Source organism: Coenobita brevimanus, chromosome 101 (genome assembly GCF_032717465.1).
Source record: "Coenobita brevimanus isolate Jiangsu-jjx chromosome 101, ASM3271746v2, whole genome shotgun sequence".
Lineage (NCBI taxonomy): Eukaryota > Metazoa > Arthropoda > Malacostraca > Decapoda > Coenobitidae > Coenobita > Coenobita brevimanus.
Genome location: NC_137054.1, coordinates 59,572,379 through 59,588,408, shown reverse-complemented (window position 1 = coordinate 59,588,408; position 16,030 = coordinate 59,572,379). Strand labels below are relative to the sequence as shown.

Sequence of the window (16,030 nt, the reverse complement as noted above, 5' to 3'; positions counted from 1 at the left end):
GTTATTGGCAATATCTTATTGTGAACTCCTCTTGAGCGCCTTTCCCATGAGCCTCTAGGTCACTATTGGCGCGTTGTGTGGGGGGGGGGGTCGCCTACAGATGGAAAATGGCGTTTTTAAGCCACTTCATTCTTCTACCTCGTGTTTTGTGGGGTAAACTCGCGCATTCAAGGTTTTTCGTTATGATTTTTGGTCACTTGCGCACAATGCGATTCGTGCACTGTGATGACGCGCACTGGGCGAGCCTACTGTATATATGTATATGTATATATATACAGTCAACCCTTGGCTATCACGGGTTTTCCTATCGCGTTTCATGGCTATCACGGACAGGTGAAATGCAACACGATTACCTTTATCGCGACCTCAAATACTGCTATTGTGGACGATGGTCGGCCAGAAACATTCAAATCCCGCGGGCTCCGCCCATGCGTATACTCGCGCCGTGATTGGCGCGACGTCACAGGCTACCCGAGCGCTGATTGGCCCAAGACATGGTTACAGCTACCCATCCTTCCCGCCAAGGTTCAGAGAGAGTCAGCGTTACCAGTCGACAGCAGCTATAGCCGTGAAGACCTATTGTTCAACCACAATGGCCACCAATACCCCATCCAACCCTCCTACCATTGGTGCACGTAACGCGGCTAACCCAGGACGGCAAGTGAGGAAGAGGAAGAACCTGCCTTATGCTCAGGGTCCCTTCCAGACTCCTGATGAAGCTGATCAATTCCTAGACGAGATAGAACATCGGAGGGGTGGCCAGTAATACTCCACCCCAGCCTCGGAACCCCTTCAACCCACCCAAGCCCCTCATCCTCTCCAAAAATGTTAAGTAAAATGGCTTATTACAGTTAATTCTGTTTTATTGATAACCTTTATGTACTGTACTGTTGTTAATTTGCAGCATTGGTTTGTAATCCCAGGTATTTTAGTGAAGGAGATGTGAAAATAGGGTAAGGTTGGGGTAAAGTTGGAGGTCGGGGAACCAAATAGAATTTTTCCCATTAGTTCTTAAGTATGGCTATCGCGATTTTGGCTATGGCGGGTCGCCTAGGGTACCAATTACTCGTGATAGCCAAGGGTTGACTGTATATATATATATATATATATATATATATGTATTCTGTTGCCAGACGCCTCAGTCCCGTTCGGGGTGGCCACAAAAAAATTGCCTCCATGTTGCCCTGTCCCCCGCCATTTCACTGCCCAGCTCCCAACTCACACCCCCCTCTCTCATATACCTCTCCACCCCATCCCTCCATCTCATCCTCGGCCTCCCCCTCCCTCTTCCCCCCTCCACCTCACTCACATACACTCTCTTCATCAGTCTTTCACCCTCCAGCCTCTCCATATGGGCAAACCACCTCAGTGTATTCCTCCTAACGCTTCCTGTCACATCCACACCCACACCACAACGCTCCTTTATATTCTCATTTGTCAGCCTGTCTCTCCATGTGACTCCAAAGGCTCCTCTTAAATAACTCATTCCCACTGCTCTCACTCTTGACTTGTGTCCTTCCAGCAACGTCCAAGCTTCACTTCCGTACGTTAGAGTTGGTATCACAATACTGTCATGTAGTAACTTTTTCACTTCCATGCTCACTTCCCCGTTTCTTATCACTGCTTCCAAGGAACCAGCAACCTTTCTTCCCTGCCGTACCCTTTCAGGCACTTCACCCTCTAAACCTCCATCCTTACTCATCACACTACCCAAGTACTTAAACGTACTCACATTTTCCAATACCTCACCATCCAACCTCGCTGTACATTCACTGACTTCACCTCTCTCAAAGACCATCACTTTACTCTCCCCTACATTCACCTTTAGATTCCGTTTCTTACACACTCTCCCAAACTCATCCACCAAGGCTTGCAGCTTCCCTTCGTCTTCACTCAACAACACAGTATCATCTGCAAACAACAGTACAGGGAGTTTCCAAACACTACCCTCTCTCACCAGGGCCACTCCAACATCCACTACCCTACCTTGTACCTCTTTTATTACCTCACCCATGTACAGATTAAACAACCATGGAGACATGACACATCCTTGTTTCAACCCAACCTTCAAAGAGAAAAATTCTCTCAGTTCACTATCCACACGCACTGCAGCCTTAGCACCATCATACATACTCTTCACAGCATTCAACATCTTCCCATCTACTCCATATATTCTTAATACTTTCCACAATCCTTGTCTATCCACCCTGTCATATGCTTTCTCCAAATCCATGAAAGCCGCATACAACTTCTTTCCCTTCTCTAAAAACTTTTCCACTAAAGATTTAAGAATGAATATCTGATCTACACAACCTCTTCCCTTCCTAAAGCCTCCCTGTTCTTCTCCAACTAATTCCTCTGTTCTTTCTCTAACTCTGTCAATAAGTATCTTACCATACACCTTTCCTATTATACTTAGAAGACAGATGCCCCTACGACTACCACACACTTCTTTTTCCCCTTTTCCTTTGTACAAGTGAATAATTATACCTGACTTCCAATCCTCCGGGACTCTACCTTCCTCCCAGGCCAATCTGCACATTTTCACATCCATTCTACTACTATCTCTCCCCCATGCTTCATCATTTCACCACACACTCCATCAATTCCTGGGGCTTTCCCCAATTTAACTTTCTTCATTGCTTCCACAACTTCTATCCTACTGATTTCTTCCTGTCTTCTCACCTCCCTCCTTCTCCCAGCCATTCCCCAGCCACTTATACTCGCATTACTTCCATCCTCTATGTTCAACAATTCCTTAAAGTGTTCTCTCCATCTGCTCATTTTTTCCCCCTTCTCCACTAGTAATCTACCATTTTTATCTTTCACTCCCCTGCTCACTTCACTTCCACCCTGTCTTACTCTTTTCACCTCTTTCCAGAACATTTTCTTACAGTCCCTCCACTTTATACTCAAATTCCTTCCAAATTCCTCATCCGCTCTCTTCTTACTCACTCTTACTAATCTTTTCACCTCTCTCTTTCTTTCTACATATAACTCTCTCTTCCGCCTCTCAACTTCTTCCACGCCCCTATTTCTCATCCATTCATTGTATGCTTTCTTCTTTTGTGCCACAGCCTGTCTTACCTCATCATTCCATCACGCTGTTCCTTGCACACCCCTCCGTCTTCTCTTCATCCCACACACCACATCGCAATCTGCTCATATTTCTTCTGTAAATATCCTGCACACACCTTCCACGTTCCCCATCTGCTCCAATTCATATTTGCCCAATCGTTCCTCCACTTCTCTCTTATACTCTGCCTTTTTCTCATCCTCTTGTAACCTTTCCACTTTCCTTACAAATACTCATTCTTCCCGTCCCTCCCTTCTTCTATTTCTCAATCCTAATTGGACCTTGATTCTGGCTACCACCAAGTAGTGGTCAGAAAGTCCACTCCTCCAACCTCTATAAGCTCTTGCATCCATTACACATTTTTGCATCCTTTCATCCACACACATATAATCAATTGTTGCCTTCCTTTCATTCAGTTCACCATCTACCCTTTTTATCACTTGCCATGTATACCTGTGGATCATCTTGTGTCTGAAGAGGGTGTTGACTATCACCAACCCCCTCCCAGCACAAATGTCCACTAATGCACTGCCATTCTCATCTATCTCAGCAGGCACACCCCACTCACCAACTGTTCCATCCACCTTCACATTCCCTACTTTACCATTCATATCACCAATCAAAAACACTCTCTCATTCCTTCCAAACTTTTCCATGCACACTTCCACATTTGTCCAGAACTCTTCTCTCACTCTGCTTGCCCATCTTGCATTGGCGCATACACACACACAATCGCCCACATTTGCATTCCAACTTTCAATCTTACCCACACAATCCTTGACCCAACTGATCCATACTCTCTTATGCTCTTCTTCCATCTTTTACTCACAACTATACATACTCCTTCTTTTGCCCTCTCATTCTCACCTCCTCCTGGATATATACCCCATGCATACTCCCATTCTCTCAGACTCTCACCTCTCCATTTCGTTTCAGTTATCCCGCATACATCAACTTTCGCACCCTCAAGCACCTGGACAATCCCTCTCTCTTTCACCACATCATTCGCTCCCCTTACATTCCAAGTCCCGATAACCATGTCCTTTGTCCGGTTCTTGGTCGTCATCTTTTGGTCAGTCCTTGTCTGAGGCTTATTGTTTGTCTTTTTAGTTAGTTGTTTTCCGGGGAGGGGCACTAACCCTCCGCCAACCCTTTTAGTCGCCTTTTACGACAAGCTGGGATACTGGAGGAGTATTCTTGAAAAACCCCCCTATATATATATATATATATATATATATATATATATATAGTGTATATATTTATATTTATATATTTCACACACATGTATACAGCAAACCCTCTTTATACAGTGAACCAGTATGCAGTGAATTGCATGTATCATGATGAAAAAGTTAGGATCTTTCTTCAATACATACAGTAATCCCCATACTATCCGGATGCCCACTTTCCGGACACCCCACTTACTGGACCTTTTGGTCCCTGGATTCAATATTCCCAAAATTGCCTCCAAATCGCAAAAAATTAAAAAAAAAATCATACTTTTTTCCCCTGTCATTTGAACTTGGTGCGCGCAGCACGGACCAGCTGTGTTTTGGTGCATAGTTCTGCCGCCGTCCGCTAGAGCACCCCTGCATCCTCCCCACTTACTGCCCGTCTCTTGTGAGTGCACGCTCGTCATCATGGCCGCCCAGATGCTCACTTCTGTGGTGGTGCCCTACTTGCTGCAGACTCTGCTGCTGCTCTCTTGCCTCTTGTTAGTGTGCGTGATGATGGCCCCACTGCCTGAGAAGAGGAAGAGAGTGGTTTTGACTCTGAAGAAGAAGAGGGAGATATTGGACAAGGTGGACGCAGGATGGTCAACCTCATGCATCCTCCGTGAATTCAACCTGGCCCAATCTACTTTGTCTGATATCAGGAGATCCTGTGACAAACTCATGCAATACACGGCTGACTTCTCGTCGAAGAACAAACGCATTGTGGAGAGGAAGATGATGTTTACTCCCCGGTATGCTGAACCCGACTGCTCCACGTTGATTTGATATCAACAACAACGTGCCGCTAGTGTACTTGTGTGTGGCACGGAGCTGAAGGCTGCTGCTGAGAAGTTCGCAAGGTTTCACGACGCCCTAGATTTCAAGGCATCCGAGGGTTGGCTCTTCGCATTCAAGTTATGACATGGCCTTACCAGCCGTAAGTCTCATGGCGAATCTTTGGACACCAACGAGGATGGAGTAGAGGAGTTTCAGCACAAGGTGAAAGGCTTCATCGACAGGGAGGGCCTCACTCTCGGTCAAGTCTACAACGCTGACGAAACTGGTTTATTCTGTTGCTCTTTGCCAACGAACACTCTAGCCGAGGAGACGGAGAAGCGTGTACCTGGCCGCGAGCTCTCCAAGCATCGGATATCTGCTTTGTGTTGTGTTAATGCTAACAGCATGCACTGGCTGAGCCCGTTATTTTTGGCCGTGCAAAGCAGCCTCGGTGTCTTCGTGGGGTTATGGATGTCCTTCATGTCGTTTGGTACCATTCTTTGAAGGCATGGTTTACAGCCCAGATCTTCAAAGACTGGTTCCACCACCATTTGGTCAAGGAGGTCATCCATTACCAGGCGGAGAAACTGGGAATCCCGCGCGACCAGGTAAAGGCCCTCCTTTTCCTCGACAATGCACCTGCCCACTCGTGCGACAAGGACTTGATGACTGAGAATGGGCGCATTAGGTGCATGTTTATACCACCTAATAAGACTGCTCTCATCCAACCAATGGACCAAGGAGTGATCGTGGCAATGAAGGCTGTACCGAAGGACGTTCCTGGACGAGGTGATGGTTGTTCTCGAGGACGAGGAATAGCTCAGGGAGGGACAGGACACGCGAGGCCAGCAGACTTTGGAAAACTTCGCCGCTACAACATCAAGTCTGCAATCTACAACTGGGCAAGTGCATGGAAGGAAGTCTCTGTCAAGACTCTAGAATATGGTTGGTCTCGTCTGCTTCTCAGAACAGATGTGGAGCATGATTTCCTGGGTTTTGACGTGGATGACTTCCGTGCACGTCTATGTGCACATGGTGATGATGTTGATGTGGACAAAGTGCGTGAGTGGTTGGATGATGACGAGGGCGATCCTGGGTATCAGACTGTGTCTGATATCGAGATCGCATCTTCAGTTGCAGGTGTCAGTGCCCAGATTGAAGATTCCGACAAGGACGGCGACGATGAGGCGGACTCCTCTCAGTGTGACACTACTCCAGCCATCCCCAAGCTGAGCGCACTCCGGGAACACGTAGAGTTTATTCTCGACTACCTGGAACATCCGAACTGCGACAGGGGGATGGGGCCCTTGGGACTTGTGGAGGAAGTGCGCGCTTTCAGGCAGCGCACCATTAATTGCCAAAATTGTCGTTCCTTGCGTCAATCAACCATTGACAGCTTTTTCAGACCCGTGACCCACGTTGTGCCCAGCCCTGGCTCCACGCCATTGCCTCCTCAAGACAGGCCCTCATGCTCCAAGCCACTGCCCAGCACATCAGGCACAGTGGACTTGCCACTGGACGTGAGTTTGTGCCTCTCTTCAGAGTCGTCTGCAATGGGTAGTCCATCACCACGTCCCAGTGACACACCCCTAGGCCACCTGCATCAGCTACTGTCGGACTCTGACAGTGAATAAACAGCAAGAATTCGCCACTAGACCATATGGGAATTTCCAGTGTTGTGCAGTGAAAGAAACAGTGCATAGTGTTAAGAAATTAGAATTCTGAGTGCAAAGACAGGTGCAGAGTGCAACACTGATTTTATTGACGTTCATTGGAGCGCAAATTAGACTAGAGTGTATGGTGTTAAGAAAATGGATTTATGAGTGCAAAGACCTAAGTGCAGAGTGCAACACTTAGTTCATTAAGGTACAATGGAGCACAAGTAAGACTAGAGTGCGCAGTGTTAAGAGAATAGAATTCTGAGTGCAAATGACTAAGTTCAGTGTAAGACTTCATGTACAGTTTACTGCAGGTGCTTCAGGTACTCATTTTTACTGTCAGAGTCTGAGAGGAGGTGGGTTATTCATCGAGATTGCCAGGGACTTGTTGTAAGTACCCAGAATATTTCTTATTGTACTGTGTTTTCCATACTTACCTCTAAAACCTCATTTCACTCTTTTATGTCCCTTATTGGTGTGAATAGGGTCTTAGGTGCTATGCATGTGCAGTAGGGAGGTGTTTTTCTGAGTTAGGCTAGGTTAGGGTCCATAAGTACCAGTTCAGGAGCCAGGAACTTGTTGTAAGTACCCAGAATGTTTGATATTTTATATACTTACCTCTAAAACCTCATTCTCTGGTTCTTTTGCATATATTTCAGTCATTTATGTCCCTTATTGGTGTGAATTGGGTCTTAAATAGGTGCTATGCATGTCCAGTAGGGAGTTGTATAGGTGTTTTTCTGAGTCAGGGTAGGTTAGGGTCCATAAGTACAAGTCCAGGAGGCTGGGGCCCACTTTCCAGATGGGACCACTTTCCGGACATGCCTTTGGCTCTGTTACATCGGATAGTAGAGGGATTACTGTACATGATAGAATTTTCACATACACATTGATAATGATCCTGTACAAAGCCTCTTGTTCAGTGTACAGTCGCTATTTCCACTTACATGATCTCCCTTATGCAAATCTACAGTCTTACGTTTGTTCCAAGATGGCGTTTGCACTCACCATTAGATGTGTTAGTGTCACTGATGGAGGAGTTGTGTGGTGTTAGAGTTCAGGCAGCAAGTGAAGTGCAGTGAAGTGAAATAACTATGTGTTTAGATTAGTTGGAAACTTGTTTTTATACTTATTTTTGGTGGTATGCACCAAATGAAGTGAAAAAACAACCAGTTTTGAGGAGTTGAAACGTAGTTTTGGCCTTTGTTCCTGTGATAGTAATCTGTGATGTCTGATCCTTAATTTTCTGGGTACAATTTGCCAAAAACATATCCTCATTGAACCCATGTTTTAATTGACTCATGCAATAAATCAGTATGCGATGGATTTTTTTCAAATGCATCTATATAGTAAACAAAGGCCATGCTGTACATCTATATACAGTAAGGTCTGCCTATATGACCGTCCATTATACAAGAATTCAGAGTTACAAGGTTGACAGATGCTGTATGGGGCACTTTTCAGCCTTTTGAGTTCTAAAAATTCGATATTATGAGCAACATTCAAGAATCTGAGAATCAGTTATGAAGCACACCTAAGGAAAATTTTGAAAGCACCCCTGCAGCCGTCTCCATCGCATTCTCTCAGGCCTTGGTGAGACACTCAGCCAGCCCTAGCGGTGATGAAGTGATATAAGGACAGTTCAACCCCAGTGAACTGGGACAGTGTTCATATCATATACTGTACATTAGAGTTGTGATTTAAGACAGGAAAGTAACAGTTGGATTCTTGCCCTGACTGCTTTTTAGTATACATCAACTTGGTGGCTGTGTGTGTTGTGATTATCCAGTAATGCTGCCCTTAGTTCTAGCAGTGATAGGCACCTTTGGGATAATTGTGGGGATACAGACTGCTAATATGGTGCATGTAGTCAATGATGTAGATATGGACACTGCTTGGGCTAGTGGGGAGTGGCCCTGGCATGATGGTACACCAAATGGCAAAGTATGTCCTGGGGCTTCTGAAAAAATCTGTGAGGGTGATGGCATTACCTCTAGTCTTGAGTGGAGAAAAGGGCCACCCAGAGGGGGCAGTGGTGATGCCTGAGCTGGTGACTTTTGTTGTATGAACCCTGGATAGGACAACATCTTTCTCCAGCGCTCAGCATATCTCAGAGGCCATCAGGACAACATCTTTCTCCAGCCCTCAGCATATCTCAGAGGCCATCAGGACATCTTTCTCCAGCCCTCAGCATATCTCAGAGGCCATCAGGACAACATCTTTCTCCAGCCCTCAGCGTATCTCAGATGCCATCAGTGCATCCGTTTTTTGTAAAAACGTAATGGAAAATCATATTTGGTCACTGGGTGATGGGTCCTCTATGTCATTCAAGATTCTTGCTAACAGCCTTCCCAAACTGCCTCACTAACTGGAATCTCTACAGCAATTTGAACCCTAGACAGTTATCTGCAGCCATGCTGATCATGATGATGGTGATTTCAGCAAGTTCTGGAAAATTGGATGAGTTTCCACAGAATCGGACATAAAAGATATCAAGGCCAAGCTCTTCCCTGTGGATAAAATAACATCCGAAGTCTTGGACTGTGGATCATAGTGCACATCCATGCCATTGGGTTTTCACAGGTCTCACAGTGAGTGAAATTGGTATACTGTACATTATTGGGGCCCACTACCATCCTGGGTGTTGTATGGCCATGTGTCATTCCCAGTTGGTGTATACACACATCCACTGCTCTGGGAATTTGGACATATAAGGTCTTTCTTAAAAGAAACTGAATTTTTTATATAGTGCACCAGCTACCCAGTGTAGCATGATCACAATGGGCCCATTGTATAGCAGCAACTTTGAGCCTTTATCTAACACTAGGCACACCACGCCATGTCACTCGGTCATTGAGGCACATGGACTTGAGGGAACGGATGTTGGGCATACTTGGCGATTTGTTGCAAATTGAACAATGAAGGATCTTGAAGAGCAATTTGTTTGTGTGAAATTCTTTTTCGAATTGGGAAAAACTTTTACGGAGACTTTTCAGATGTTGCAACAGTCTTATGGGGAGGGTTGTTTAAGCTGTATGCAATGTTACAAGTGGTTCCAGTGGTTCAGATCAGGAAGAACATACACCAAAGCTGATCCCAATTCTGGACGGCCTTTCACATCAAGAGAGTGATCATGTTGAGAAAGAGTGTGCTGTGGTCCGTGAAAATCATCACCTGACTGTCTGGAAAGCTTCCGAAGAAATAAGCATCTGTAAAAGTTTGTGTCACATAATTTTAATCGAAAAGCTGAAGATGTATTGTGTTGCCACAAAACTTGTGCTGTGTCTGCTGACAGGTGAGGAAAAAGAGCCACGTCCCAGTCAGTCAGGGGCTGTTTGATTGTTCAAATGCTGATGAAAACTTTATGAAAAATGTTATAAATGATGATGAAATATGGGTGCATGACTACAATATCAAAACAGAAAACCAGTCATCACAGTGGGTTGGAATATTGTCAAAAAAAAGAAAAAAAAGAAAAAGAAAAAGCACGTCAGAGTCTTTCCAATGTGAGGATGATGATTTATATATATATATATATATATATATATATATATATATATATATATATATAAATGGAAGGGCATTGCTCATCATGAGTTTGTTCCATGCGGTGAGACAGTCAATAAAAAGTTTTACTTGGATGCAATGAGGTGGTTGAGGGAAGTAGTGCGAAGGATGAAGCCTGATGTGTGGACAAACAAAACCTGGATGCGCACCATGACAATGCGCCTGCTCACGCATCGCTGCTTATCTGTGACTTTTTGGCAGAGCATGGGATGACCAACATCCCCAGCTGCCCTATTCTCTGGTTTTGGTCCTTGTGGACTTTATTTATTATTATTTTTTTTTTATTTATTTTTATTTTTTTATTTATTTTTTTCCTAAAGTTGAAATCCACCCTGATTGGTCACCAGTTTCAGACAAGAGAAGAGATAGAAGGAAATTTGCCAAGTGCACTAAACACATTTTCACTCGAGCATGGTTACCTTGATGACTAAGTGACATGGCGTGATGCAGCTAGTGTTAAACTAAAGCTCAAAGTCGCCACTACACAGCCATCTTGTTGTGATCAACTATACCAGGTAGCTGGTGCGCTATTTAAAAAGTTTGGTTTCTTTTTGGACAGACCTCATACATGTCTGGCTTACTGGATCAAGGTGAGGTGCTTGATGTGGAGTAAATATCACCCTTTCAGCTCAAACTCAAATGAGGACCATTGTGCTTTAGCGACCCTAGCTGCTCCATATGTTGAGTGAATCTAGTCACTCAAGGCCATAAGGTGGGCAATAACCCTAGCTGCAAGACACTACATTTCAGTGGGACTTATAAATTATATTCTTTTTCTTATTATTCTTCATTTTGTGGATTAGAGGGATGCAGCCAAAACAATGGCCCATTACCCTTCCAGTGCAGTCTGTTTAGAGCCTCACGTTATATGTAGGAGAGTTGCCTAGATTTATGGATGAACTCAGATGTGTACCACATGGCACGTTGCCGTAACTGAGGGTCCCCATTACCCCCCCTCCCAGGAGGATGTGAAGAGACAAGCTGAAAACTCCTAGAGATGCTAAACAGTCTCTCAAAAGTGTGCGAAGGGAGTAGAACCTTGGGCACCACAACTTAAAATGTTCTATGGTTTCTTCAACCCGGGGACACCATTGGCACCAAGGGTGCTCAATCATACCCAAATGGTACAGGTGATTTGTGAGGCCTGTTTGGCCCAACCATATCCTGGTGGTGGCAACATCAACGTCCCAACAAGGATGGAGAGCCCAAGGGTGTGCAGAAGAGTCAGAGCAACAAAACCCTCAGGTGGGAGGCATGGAGGTCAGTCTCAAGGCTTGCATTCCGGTATGACATGCAGGCACTGCGAGTGAGTTTAGGGAATGTGGCAGTATCAGGTGCCACATATACCAATGTGTTGGAAGTCATCACCCACCTTGCTGCTGCATCTGCAATTCCATTGCTATGAATGCTTTCATGTGAGTGAATCCTTTGAAGGCGGAAGTGCCAGGGTTGATTAGTAAGGAGAAGGAGGTGCTCCAAAATAGCATGGACAAGCCTGACATGTGTCATAGGCTGATCCAAGAGGAGGAGGGTAAGTGAAGACTGTGAGCCAGTATATAAAACCACAGGTTGGGGGTGGAGAAAGGTCCGTACAAACTCAATGGCCTGGAGGATGTCTAGGAGCTCCACAGTCAGGACATCATACAGTACTTCCCATTGAAAGACTAAGGTAGGCATAAGGAAAGTTCCTCATAATAGACTGCCAAGGCAAAGGAAAATGGAGGAGAGTGGGACCCATCTGTGTAAATTCTAAAGAAGTCCATATGAAAAGAGGAGTCCATGCTAAGGAAGAACTGCTGTGCCAAGTCTACATTCGCTGACTCCAGGAATGGCACTGGGAGATTTTGTACAGGGAGATACATGGAGACAAATCCATCCAAGGGGGGATGATGGAAAAGGGCTACTGGGGCAAGCCTGGATGCAGTGGAAAATTAATGTTAACTGCACACATGACCAGTCTGGGGGAAAAGGAATGTGAGAGGAGTCTGGGTGGCTGGAGTGAGGGGCAGAAATACAGTGGAGCAGCTGATGGTCCAACTCCATGTGATAGATGGAGAGGGGCATCACTCCAGACTCTGCTTGAAGTGAAGCAAATGGGGTGGACTTGAAGGCACCTAGGGCTATGTGGAGTGCAGTGTTCTGGACAACATCCAACTTCTTGAGGTGAGTCTGTGCAGCCGATACGTAAAAATAGGAACCATACAAAATCTTGCTGTAGGTGAATGCCAGATACAGGCAGAGGAGAGTGCTTCAGTCAGCACCCAAACAAACTCCTGCTACACTCTTTATGATACCCAGGCACCTAAGGCATGCTGACTGAAGATGGTCAATGTGGGGGAGCCCAGGTGAGATGGGGACGAACCAGATGGAAGCCCAGAAACTTGTGCTTCGTCTGAAGGGTGAGAGGCTCTCTGGAAGCTGAACCCTCGGCATAGAGGAGAGCCTCAGATGACTGAAGCAGATGAGAACACTCTTGTGTGTATTAACTGTTAATCCCCAGTTTGCAGCCCAAGTGGCAAAAGCGGTCATAGCTTGTTGGAAGTGATGTTGGGCCTCTCATAATCAGGCAGTACTGCATAGGATGGAAACATCATCAGCATAGATTAGGACAGATATCCCAGGAGGATGAGGGAGGTCAAACGTTAATACATTAAAAAGAAGGGGACTGAGAGCTGATCTGTGGAACTGCCCAACTAATTGGGGTGGGAGAGGAGTAAGTACCTTCAAGGGAAACACTGAATGATCGCTTATCAAAAATCTCCTTATCCAGGTAAGTGCAGATCCTGTGACACTGAGACAACACAATATGTAAAGTATTCCATTATGGGAGGGAGAATCAAAGGTCCCCTGGAGGTCCACAAAGACCACCAGGAGTATCTGCTGATGACAGTATGCCTGGTGGATATGATGGTCAAACTGGAGGAGGACATCACTCTCTCTCCCAGGGTGGAATCCATACTGAATCTCAGACAGGCAGCAGTCATGCTCAGACGACCAGGAAAGCCGGCAGCACACCATCCTCTCAAGCGCCTTCCTGACATTGGATAGCATCGCTTTCAGCCTGTACAAAATCAGAGAAGTGGGTGTCCCTCCCTGGCTTGAGGAAGGGGAGGAGGTGAGAGGCTTTCCAGCAGGATGGGAAGACCCTCAATGCCCAGCTGTCATTCAATGTGTTGAGGAGAGAGGCTTGATGGGGAAAGGGGAGATGAGCCAAAAACATGGTAGGGACTTGCATGCCCGGGGGCATTAGCCAGGAACAGGACACGAAAATCAATATTCTTCTATTGACAATACTCCCAGGTCTGTGGCGCAAACACTTTGTTCAACCATTTGATGAACAGAACTGAGGTTATATAACCAGAATTATTACTATACCACACACAGTTTGGGAGATTGGAAATATCAGAGTTGCATAATTATACAGTAATCCCTTAATTCACGTGAACTTTTTTCACGTGATTTTGGTTATCCACGAATTTTTTCGTACAATAATTAAAACATAAAATTACAGTATTCAAATAAATAATTTTGATATATGAGAGAAATAAATACTATATAAAAATGCCTACCTGCTGCCCATGCACATACATGTGTATTTACCTATTTGTATTTACCTATTTGTAGTATACAGGAATTGAGCAATGCTCATGTTGTCCTGTCTCCATATCCACATTTATCAAGTCTACCTTTACACACATGAATGTTTTTCTCATGCACCACCTCTTTGTCTAAGTCGTTCCAAATATTTAAGTATTTACCTAATATACCTAATTGTGATGTACACGGAATGTACTATGCTCGTGGGTTTCCGTCGCTGTTTCTCAATAAGTCAAATTTAGTTTTAAACTCGTTTAAGTTTTTAGACTGGACGATCTCTTTGCCCAGGCTATTCCATAAGTCTATACTTCTGTAAGGAAAGCTATATTTCTTGATATCCTTCAAGCAGCCTGACTTTTTCAATTTCATTCCGTGTCCTCTTGTTGCTCTCTTATCCCATACAAACAGATCTTCTTTGTCAATTTTATCTACTCCCACCATGGTCCTGAACACTGCAATCATGTCTCCCCTCTTTCTCCTTTCCTCTGAGGAAGGCAAATCCAGTTTTTCCAGCCTCTCTCTGTATGACAGGTCTGTCAGACTGGGGACCATCTTGGTTGCTGTTCTTTGTATTCTCTCAATCTTGTTTATATCTTTCTTTTTGTGTAGGGACCACACTACCGCTGCATATTCTGACCTGGGGCGGATCATGGCCACTATCAATTTTTTCATCATCTCCTCATCCATATAATGAAATGCTACTCTTATGTTAGTCAAGAGTTTATAAGTCTCTCCAACTATCTTGTTAATATGCTTTTCTGGTAACAAACTATCTTGGACCAGCACTCCCAAATCTTTCTCTTCTCTCCTTTTTGTGATTAATTCATTACCCAACAAATAATTCAGTGATGGCCTCCTGGTACTTTTAGCCATTTCCAATATTTTACATTTCTTTACATTAAATTTCATTTCCCACGTCCGGCTCCAATCGTGTATCCCATCCAAATCCTCCTGCAGTATTTTACAATCCTCCTCAACCTCTGCCTTCTTCAAGATCTTTACATCATAAGCAAACAGACTTGCATAACTGTTCACTCCATCTACCATATCATTTACGTAAATCAGGAACATTACTGGCGCCAACACCAAGCCTTGAGGGACTCCACTTGTTACTTCCCTCCATCCAGACATCCTATCCTTTATTACTGTCCTCATTTGTCTGTCTCTCAAAAAGTCTTTCATCTATTCCAGAAGTTTCCCCTTCAGTCCTCCTATATATTCTAGTTTCCACATTAGTCTCTTATGAGGTACCTTGTCAAAGGCTCTCTAAGTCTAAGTACACACAATCCACCCAACCATCTCTCTCCTGTACCACGTCAATCGCTCTTGAGTAAAAGCTCAACAAGTTAGAAACACATGACCTTCCACTTCTGAATCCAAACTGACATTCAGCCAAAATATTCATCTCTTCCAGATATTTTATCCATCTGTCTTTCAGGATTCTCTCACACAATTTTGTGACCATGCTGGTTAGAGACACTGGTCTATAATTCAGGGGTTCTTCCCTGTTTCCTCCCTTGTAAATTGGTACCACATTTGCCCTCTTCCATTCTTGTGGCACTTTCCCCTCTTCCAGTGAGCATACGATTAAACTGTGAATTTTATCCGCCAGTTGTTCTCTGCATTCCTTCAGTACCCAATTAGAAAATCCATCAGGTCCAGGGGCTTTCCTTACATCTTGAGTTTCCAGTAATTTATACACTTCCTGTACCTCCACTTTCATATCTTTTATCACCGGAACATTTCTGATCACTCCCTCCCCTTCCACAAGCTCCTTTTCTTTAGTGAAAACTGACTGGAAATGTTTGTTCATTATTTCTGCTTGCATTGCCGCATCCTTAAAGACCTCTCCTTCTACTTTCAGTTTGGTGACTCCTTCCTTTTGTTTCAGTTTGCCATTAACAAATCTATAAAACAGTTTGGGTTCATCATTGCATTTGTCTATTATACCTTTTTCAAAATTCCTTTCTTCTTCTCTGCGTATTCTTGTGTATTCATTTCTTGTTCTTTTATATACTTCCTTTGTTCTGTTGTTACCTCTCTTTCTCCAATTGTTCCACGCTTTGTCTCTCTCTTTTTTTGCTATCATACACCTTCTATTAAACCACTCCTTTTTCCTGTTTTCTTTCCCTCTTACTCTT

General features: G+C 44.5%; 1 protein-coding gene across 1 annotated transcript in view; it reads left to right on the top strand.

Moving 5' to 3' along the window:
* Nucleotides 1-16,030, top strand: part of Hecw (Hecw ubiquitin protein ligase) — a 288,203-nt gene that overhangs the window by 63,546 nt on the left and 208,627 nt on the right. The gene's annotated exons all lie outside the window — the stretch shown is intronic.